A 9687-nucleotide genomic window follows, 5' to 3' on the forward strand; every position below is an offset into this window, starting at 1 on the left:
GGTGGCTGAATTAGGGAAAGTCAAAAAGAAGCCGAGGAGTTGGGCAATCCTGTAGGAGCAGCATTCTTAATTAATCTGGACCCCTGAGATTTCTCAAACACTGAACCACCAACCAGGCAGCATGCACACGCTGATATAAGACCCCTAACACATATACAGCAGATTACTGCAGGGTCTGTATTCAATCAGAGATGATACACATAGCTCTCAAGAGACTGGAGGTTACAGGGAGTTTAAAAGTTGGGTGGGGTGAAGAGTAGGCAGTGGGAAAATGGAGACAGGGGTTTGGGAGGAGGTATGGAATGTGGAACAGTTGAACAGTGGATGGGGATGGGAGTCTTGAGTGCAAAAAATTAAAATTACAAGTCAAAAATGGTAAAAGGAAATAATATCCTCCTGCCACTCAATAATCAAAACATTCAGTGTTTGGAACAAACAAAGAATGTTGAGAGGCACAAGGGAAAATGGCAAAGTAAAAATATAAAGGCAGAACTATCAGTGTCTTCTCAATGGAGACTAACTTCTAGAATGCGCTTTGTAGAAAGCTCTCATAATCTAAGAGACAATGAGTATCATCCCAAACTTCAATCACATAAAGCAAAAGAACACAGGATATTTTATGACAAACCAAATTCAAACAGTATTTTTCTCATAATTAATTACTACAGATGATATTATAAAGAAAATTCATTCAAAAGGAAGGTAATTACTCCCAAGAAAGCACAAGAAATAGACAATTCCATACCAGCCACAAAGATAGTTTTTTTTATTTGATATATTTTTTATTTACATTTCAAATGATTTCCCCTTTTCTAGCCCCCCACTCTCCGAAAGCCCCTTAAGCCTCTTCTCTTCCCCTGTCCTCCCACCCAACCCTTCCCACTTCCCCGTTCTGGTTTTGCCAAATACTGCTTCACTGAGTCTTTCCAGAACAAGAGGCCACTCTGCCTTTCTTCTTGTACCTCATTTGATGTGTGGATTATGTTTTGGGTATTCCAATTTTCTAGGTAAATATCCACTTATTAGTGAATGCATACCATGATTCACCTTTTGAGTCTGGGTTAACTCACTTAGGATGATGTTCTGTAGCTCCATCCATTTGCCTAAGAATTTCATGAATTCATTGTTTCTAATGGCTGAATAGTACTCCATTGTGTAGATATACCACATTTTTTGCATCCACTCTTCTGTTGAGGGATACCTGGGTTTTTTCCAGCATCTGGCAATTATAAATAGGGCTGCTATGAACATATCCTTATTACATGGTGGGGAATCCTCTGGGTATATGCCCAGGAGTGGTATAGCAGGATCTTCTGGAAGTGTGGTGCCCATGCCAGACTGATTTCCAGAGTGGTTGTACCAATTTGCAACCCCACAAGCAGTGGAGTAGTGTTCCTCTTTCTCCACACCCTCTCCAACACCTGCTGTCTCCTGAATTTTTAATCTTAGTCATTCTGACTGGTGTAAGGTGAAATCTCAGGGTTGTTTTGATATGCATTTCCCTAATGACTAATGAAGTTGAGCATTTTTTAAGATGCTTCTCCAACATCCGAAGTTCTTCAGGTGAGAATTTTTTTTTTAACTCTGTACCCCATTTTTTAATAAGGTTGTTTGTTTTTCTGGAGTCTAACTTTTTGAGTTCTTTATATATATTGGATATTAGCCCTCTATCTGATGTAGGATTGGTGAAGATATTTTCCCAATTTGTTGGTTGCCAATTTGTCCTCTTGATGGTGTCCTTTGCCTTACAGAAACTTTGTAATTTTATGAGGTCCCATTTGTCAATTCTTGATCTTATAGCATATGTTATTGGTGTTCTGTTCAGAAACTTTCTCCCTGTACCAATGTCCTCAAGGGTCTTTCCCAGTTTCTTTTCTATTAGCTTCAGAGTGTCTGGCTTTATGTGGAGGTCCTTGATCCATTTGGATTCGAGCTTAGTACAAGGAGACAAGGATGGATCAATTCACATTCTTCTGCATGCTGACCTCCAGTTGAACCAGCACCATTTGTTGAAAAGGTTATCATTTTTCCATTGGATGTTTTCAGCCTCTTTGTCGAGGATGAAGTGGCCATAGGTGTGTGGGTTCATTTCTGGATCTTCAATCCTGTTCCATTGATCCTTCTGCCTGTCACTGTACCAATACCATGCAGTTTTTAACACTATTGCTCTGTAGTATTGCTTGAGGTCAGGGATACTGATTCCCCCAGACTTTCTTTTGTTGCTGAGAATAGTTTTAGCTATCCTGGGTTTTTGTTATTCCAGATGAATTTGATAATTGCTCTTTCTCACTCTGTGAAGAATTTAGTTGGGATTTTGATGGGTATTGTATTGACTCTGTATTGGTCACAAGACAGGCCTCAACAAATATAAGAAGATCAAACTAATCCCATGCGTCCTATCAGATCACTATGGATTAAAAGTGGTCTTCAATAGCAACAAAAACAACAGAAAACCCACATACACATGGAAACTGAACAATATTCTACTCAATGATACCTTGGTCAAGGAAGAAATAAGGAAAGAAATTAAAGACTTTTTAGAACACAATGAAAATGAAGACACAACATACCCAAATCTATGGGACACAATGAAAGCAGTGCTAAGAGGAAAACTCATAGCCCTGAGTGCCTCCAAAAAGAAAATGGAGAGAGAATACATTACCAGCTTAATGACACCCCTGAAAGCCCTGGAACAAAAAGAAGCTATTTCACCCAGGAGGAGTAGAAGGCAGGAAATTATCAAACTCAGGGCCAAAATCAATCAAGTAGAAACAAAGAGAACCATACAAAGAATCAACAAAACCAGGAGCTGGTTCTTTGAGAAAATCAAGAAGATAACTAAACCTTTAGCCAGACTGACCAAAGGGCACAGAGAAAGTATCCAAATTAACAAACTTAGAAATGAAAAGGGAGATAAAACAACGGAAACTGAGGCAATTCAAAAAATCATCAGATCCTACTACAAGAGCCTGTACTCAACACAACTGGAGAATCTGGAGGAAATGGACAATTTCCTTGACAGATACCAAATACCAAAATTAAATCAGGACCAAATAGATCATCTAAACAGTCCCATAATGCCTAAAGTAATAGAAGGAGTCATAGAAAGTCTTCCAACCAAAAAAAGCACAGGACCAGATGGTTTCAGTGCAGAATTCTATCAGACCTTCAAAGAAGAGTTAACACCAATACTCTTCAAACTATTCCACAAAATAGAAACAGAAGGAACCCTACCCAATTCCTTCTACGAAGCCACAATTACGCTGATACCAAAACCACACAAAGATCCAACAAAGAAAGAGAACTTCAGACCAATTTCCCTTAGGAACATCGATGCAAAAATACTCAATAAAATTCTTGCAAACCGAATCCAAGAACACATCAAAACGATTATCCACCATGATCAAGTAGGCTTTATCCTGGGAATGCAGGGTTTGTTCAATATATGGAATTCCATCAATGCAATCCACTAGATAAACAAACTCAAAGAACAAAACCACATGGTCATTTCATTGGATGTTGAAAAAGCATTTGACAAAATTCAGCATCCTTTCATGCTTAAAGTCTTGGAAAGAACAGGAATTCAAGGCCCATACCTTAACATAGTAAAAGCAATATACAGCAAACCAGTAGCCAGCATCAAACTAAATGGAGAGAAACTTGAAGCAATCCCACTAAAATCAGGGACTAGACAGGGCTGCCCCCTTTCTCCTTATCTTTTCAATATTGTGCTTGAGGTACTAGCTTGGGCAATTCAACAACATAAGGAGGTCAAAGGAATACAAATTGGAAACGAAGAAGTCAAACTATCATTATTTGCAGATGACATGATAGTCTACCTAAGTGACCCAAAAAACTCCAGTAGAGAACTCCTACAGCTGATAAATAACTTCAGCAAAGTGGCAGGTTATAAAATCAACTCAAACAAATCAGTGGCCTTCCTATACTCAAAGGATAAGCAGGCTGAGAAAGAAATTAGGGAAATGACCCCCTTCACAATAGCCACAAACAGTATAAAGTATCTTGGGGTGACTCGTACCAAACATGTGAAAGATCTGTATGACAAGAACTTCAAGACTCTGAAGAATGAAATGGAAGAAGACCTCAAAAAATGGGAAAACCTCACATGCTCATGGATTGGTAGAATCAATATTGTTAAAAAGGCCATTTTGCCAAAAGCAATATAGTTTTTTTTTTAAATTTGGTATATTCTTTATTTACATTTTAAATGATTTTCCTTTTCTGGCTCCCCACTCCGCGAAAGTACCATAAGCCCTCTTCCCTCCCCATGTTCCCTCATTTACTCGTTCCCACTTCCCTGTTCTGGAATTCCCTTATACTGCTGCACTGAGTCTTTCCATAACCAGGGGCAACTCCTCCGTTCTTCTTGGAAATCATTTAAAATGTGGATTATGTCTTGGGTATTCAAAGTTTCTAGGCTAATATCCACTTATCAGTGAGTGCATACCATGATTGATGTTTTAAGACTGGGTTACCTCACTCAGTATGATGTTCTCCAGCTCCATCCATTTGTCTAAGAATTTCAGGAATTCATTGTTTATAATGGCTGAATAGTACTCCACTGTGTAAATATACGACATATTTGGTATCCATTTCTGCGTTGAGGGACACCTGGGTTCTTTCCAGCTTCTGGCTACTACAAATATGGCTGCTATGACCTTAGTGGAGCATGTGTCCTTATTGAAAGCCGGTCAATCCTCTGGGTATATGCCCAGGAGTGGTATAGCAGTGTCCTCTGGAAGTGTCAAGCACAGTTTTCTGAGGAACTGCCAGATTGATTTCCAAAGTGGTTGCACCATCTTGCAATCCCACCAGCAGTGGAAGAGTGTTCTTCTTTTTCCCTATCCTCACCAACACCTGCTGTCTCCTGAGTTTTTGACCTTAGCCATTCTGACAGGTGTGAGGTGAAATCTCAGGGTTGTTTTGATTTGCATTTCCCCAATGATTAATGATGTTGAACATTTCTTTACGTGCTTCTCAGCCATCCGAATTTCTTCATGTGAAAATTCTTTGTTTAGCTTTGTATCCCATTTTTAATGGGGTTATTTGGTTCTCTTGGTTCAACCTTCTTGAGTTCTTTGTATATATTAGATATTAGCCTTCTGTCTGATTTAGGATTGGTGAAGATCCTTTCCCAATCTGTTGGTTGACATTTTGTCCTTTTGACAGTGTCCTTTGCCTTACAGAAACTTTGTAGTTTTATGAGGTCCTATTTGTCTATTCTTGATCTTAGAGCATAAGCTATTGGTGTTCTGTTCAGCAACTTTTCCCCTGTGCCCCTGTCCTCAAGGGTCTTCCCCAGTTTCTTTTTTATTAGTTTCAGTATGTCAGGTTTTATGTGGAGGTCCTTGATCCATTTCGAGTTGAGCTTAGTGCAAGGAGATAAGAATGTATCAATTCACATTCTTCTGCATGCTGACCTCCAATTGAACGAGCATCATTTGTTGAAAAGGCTATCTTTTTTCCACTGAACGCTTTCAGCTCGTTTGTCGAAGATCAAGTGACCATAGGTGTGTGGGTTCATTTCTGGGTCTTCAATCATATTCCATTGATCCGCTCACCTGATATTGTACCAATACCATGCAGTTTTTATCACTATTGCTCTAGTACAGTTTGAGGTCTTGGGTACTGAATCTCCCTGAAGTTCTTTTTCTGTTGAGAATAGTTTTAGCTATCCTGGGTTTTTTGTTATTACAGATGAATTTAAGAATTGCTCTTTCTAGCTCTATGAAGAACTGAGTTGGGATTTTGATGGGGATTGCCTTGAATCTGTAGATTGCCTTTGGCAAGATGGTCATTTTAACTATATTAATTCTGCCAATTCGTGAGCATGGAAGATTTTTCCATTTTTTTAGATCTTTTTCAATTTCCTTCTTCAGAGATCTGAAGATTTTTTCACATAGGTCTTTCATTTGTTTAGTTAGAGTCACTCCAAGATACTTTATGCTGTTTGTGGCTATTGTGAAGGGTGTCATTTCCCTAATTTCTTTCTCAGTCTGCTTATCCTTTGAGTATATAAAGGCTACTGATTTGCTTGAGTTGATTTTGTAGCCAGCAACTTTGCTGAAGTTGTTTATCAGCTGTAGGTGTTCTCTAGTAGAGTTTTTAGGGTCACTTAAGTATACTATCATATCATCTGCAAATAGTGATAGTTTGACTTCTTCCTTTCCGATTTGTATCCACTTGACCTCCTTATGTTGTCTAATTGCTCTAGCTAGGGCTTCAATAACTATATTGAAAGATAAGGAGAGAGAGGGCAGCCTTGTCTAATCCCTGATTTTAGTGAGATTGCTTCAAGTTTCTCTCCATTTAGTTTGATGTTGGCTACTTGTTTCCTGTATATTTCTTTAACTATGTTTAAATATGGGCCTTGAATTCCTGCACTTTCCAAGACTTTTAGCATGAAAGGATGTTGAATTTTGTCAAACGCTCTTTCAGCATCTAATGAAATGATCAAGTGTTTTTATTTTCTTTGTGTTTATGTAGTGGATAACATTGATGGATTTTCATAGATTGAACCATTCCTGCATCCCTGGGATAAAGCCTACTTGATTATGGTGGATGATTGTTTTGATGTGTTCTTGGATTCAGTGGGCAAGAATTTTATTGAGTATTTTTTGCATCGATATTTATAAGGGGAATTGTCCTGAAATTCTCTTTCTTATTTGGATCTTTGTGTGGTTTTGTTCCCAGTGTAATTGTGACTTTGTAGAAGGAGTTGGGTAGTTTTCTTTATGTTTCTATTTGGTGGAATAATTTAAAAAGTACTGGTGTTAAATTTTCTTTGAAAGTCTGATAGAATTCTGCACTGAAACCATCTTGTCCTGTGCTTTCTTTGGTCAGAAGGCTATCTATGACCCCTTTTATTTCTTTAGGGGTTATGGGTCTCTTTAGATGGTATATTTGATCCTGGTTTAATTTTGGTAATTGGTATCTAAGAAAATGTCCATTTCTTCCAGATTCTCCAGTTGTGTTGTGTATAGGTTTTTGTAGTAGGATCTGATGATTTTTTGAATTTCCTCAGTTTCTGTTGTTATATCCCCTTTTCATTTCTAATTTTGTTAATTTGGATACTTTCTCTCTGCCCTTTGGTTAGTCTGGCTAAGGGTTTATCTATCTTTTTGATTTTTTTCAAAGAAACAGGTCCTGGTTTTGTTGATTCTTTGTATGGTTCTCTTAGTTTCTACTTGATTGATTTCAGCCCTTAGTTTGATGATTTCCTGTCTACTTCTCCTCCTGGCTGACTTAGCCCCTTTTTGTTCCAGAGCTTTCAGTTGTTCCATTAATCTTCTAGTGTATGCTCTCTCGAATTTCTTTTTGGAGGCACTCAAAGCTATGAGTTTTCCTCTTAGCACTGCTTTCATTGTGTCCCATAGATTTGGGTATGATGTGCCATCATTTTCATTAAATTAAAAAAAAATCTTTGATTTCTTTCTTTATTTCTTCCTTGACCAAGGTATCATTGAGTAGACTATTGTTCAGTTTCCAGGTAAATGTGGGCTTTCTGTTGTTTTTATTGTTATTAAAGACAACTTTTACTCCATAGTGATCTGATAGGTGGCATGGGATTATTTCAATCTTCTTATATTTATTGAGGTCTGTCTTGTGACCAGCTATATGATCGATTTTGGAGAAAGTACCATGAGGTGCTGAGAAAAGGTATATTATTTTGCTTTGGGATGAAAAGTTCTACATATATCTGTTAAATCCAAATGGTCCAAGATTTCAATTAGTTTCATTGTCTTCCTGTTTAGTTTCTGTTTTCCTGATCAGTCCATTGATGAGAGTGGAGTGTTGAAGTCATCCACAATTATTGTGTTAGGTGCAATGTATGCTTTGAACTTTAGTAAAGTTTCTTTTATGAATGAGGGTGCCCTTGTATTTGGAGCATAGATGTTCAGGATTGAGATTTCTTCTTGTTGGATTTTTCCTTTGACCAGCAAGAAGTGTCCTTCCATGTCTCTTTTTATAACATTAGGTTGAAAGTCAATTTTATATGATATTAGAATGGCTACTCCGGCCTGTTTCCTGAGACCATTTGCTTGTAGAATTGTCTTCCAGCCTTTCACTCTAAGGTAGTGTTTGTCTTTGACACTGAGGTTATGTTTCCTGTAGGGTTTCATGCAGCAAAATGTAGGGTCCTGTTTATGTAACCAATCTGTTAGTCTATGTCTTTTTATTGGGGAATTGAGACTATTGATGTTAAGAGATATTAAGGACTAGTGGTTATTGCTTCCTATCATTTTTGATGTTAATTTTATACTTGTGTGGTTATCTTCTATTGGGATTGATGAAAGAAGTTTAATATGCTGCTTTTTCCAGGGTATAGTTGCCCTCGTTGTAATGGTGTTTCCCCCTATTATCCTTTGTAGGGTTGGGTTTGTGGAAAGATATTGTGTAAATTTCTTTTTGTCATGGAATATCTTGGTTTCTCCATCTATAGTGATTGAGAGTTTTGCTCGGTATAGTAGTCTTGGCTGGCAATTGTGTTTTCTTAGAGTCTGCATGAGCTCTGCCCAGGATCTTCTAGCTTTCATGGTCTCTGATGAGAAGTCTGGTGTAATTCTGATTGGTCTTCCTTTACATGTTACTTGCCCTTTTTTTCTTACTGCCCTAAGTATTCTTTCTTTGTTTAGTACATTTGGGGTTTTGATTATTATGTGACGGGAGGTATTTCTGTTCTGGTCTAGTCTATTTGGAGTTCTGTAGGCTTCTTGTATATTCATGGGCATCTCTCTCTTTAGGTTAGGGAAGTTTTCTTCCATAATTTTATTGAAGATATTTGCTTTAAATCTTCACTCTCATCTATGCCTATTATACTGAGGTTTTGCTTTCTCATTATGTCCTGGATTTCCTGGATGTTTTGGGTTACAAGCTTTTTGCATTTTGCATTTTCTTTTACTGTTGTGTCCATGGTTTCTATGCTATCTTCAGCATCTGAGATTCTTCTATCACTTGTATTCTGTTGTTGATATTTGCATCTATGGCCCCTGATTTCTTCCCAAGGTTTTCTATCTCCAAAGGTGTCTCTCTTTGTGCTTTCTTAGTTGTTTCTACTTCTGTTTTTAGATCTTTGAAGTTTTTGCTCAGTTCCTTCACTTTCTTGTTTGTGTTTTCCTGGAATTCTTTGAGAGATTTTTGTGTTTCCTCTTTCATGACTTTTGCCTGTTGATCAAAGTTCTCCTGTATGTCTTTAAGTGATTTTTGCATTCCCTCCTTATCCTGACCCATATTCTCCTGAATTTCTTTCAATGATTTTTGTGTTTCCCTTGTAAGGACTTCAAGCTTTTGATCATTTTTCTCCTGAATTTCTTTAAGAGATTTATTTATGTCCTTCATGTGTTCTTCTAACAGCATCATGACCAGTGATTTTAAATCTAACTCTTGTTTTTCTGGTGTGTTGGATATCCAGGACTTGCTGCTGTTGGAAAATAAGGTTCAGTTGCTGCTATAATGCCTGGTTTCTGGTCGTCACGTTTCTATGTTTGCCTTTAGCCATCTAGGTCTTACTGGTGTTAGCTGGTCTTATTGTCACTGGCTGGTGCTTCAACCTACTGTGGACCTTTAAGGCTATTTCTGCGACACTGGATGACTGGGTTTCCTCTGGCACAGATTGCTGATATGCTGTCTTCCTCTTTTGTGCCTTTGGAGCCCTGCTCAGTCTTG

This window comes from Apodemus sylvaticus, chromosome 7 (assembly GCF_947179515.1).
Source record: "Apodemus sylvaticus chromosome 7, mApoSyl1.1, whole genome shotgun sequence".
Taxonomy (NCBI): domain Eukaryota; kingdom Metazoa; phylum Chordata; class Mammalia; order Rodentia; family Muridae; genus Apodemus; species Apodemus sylvaticus.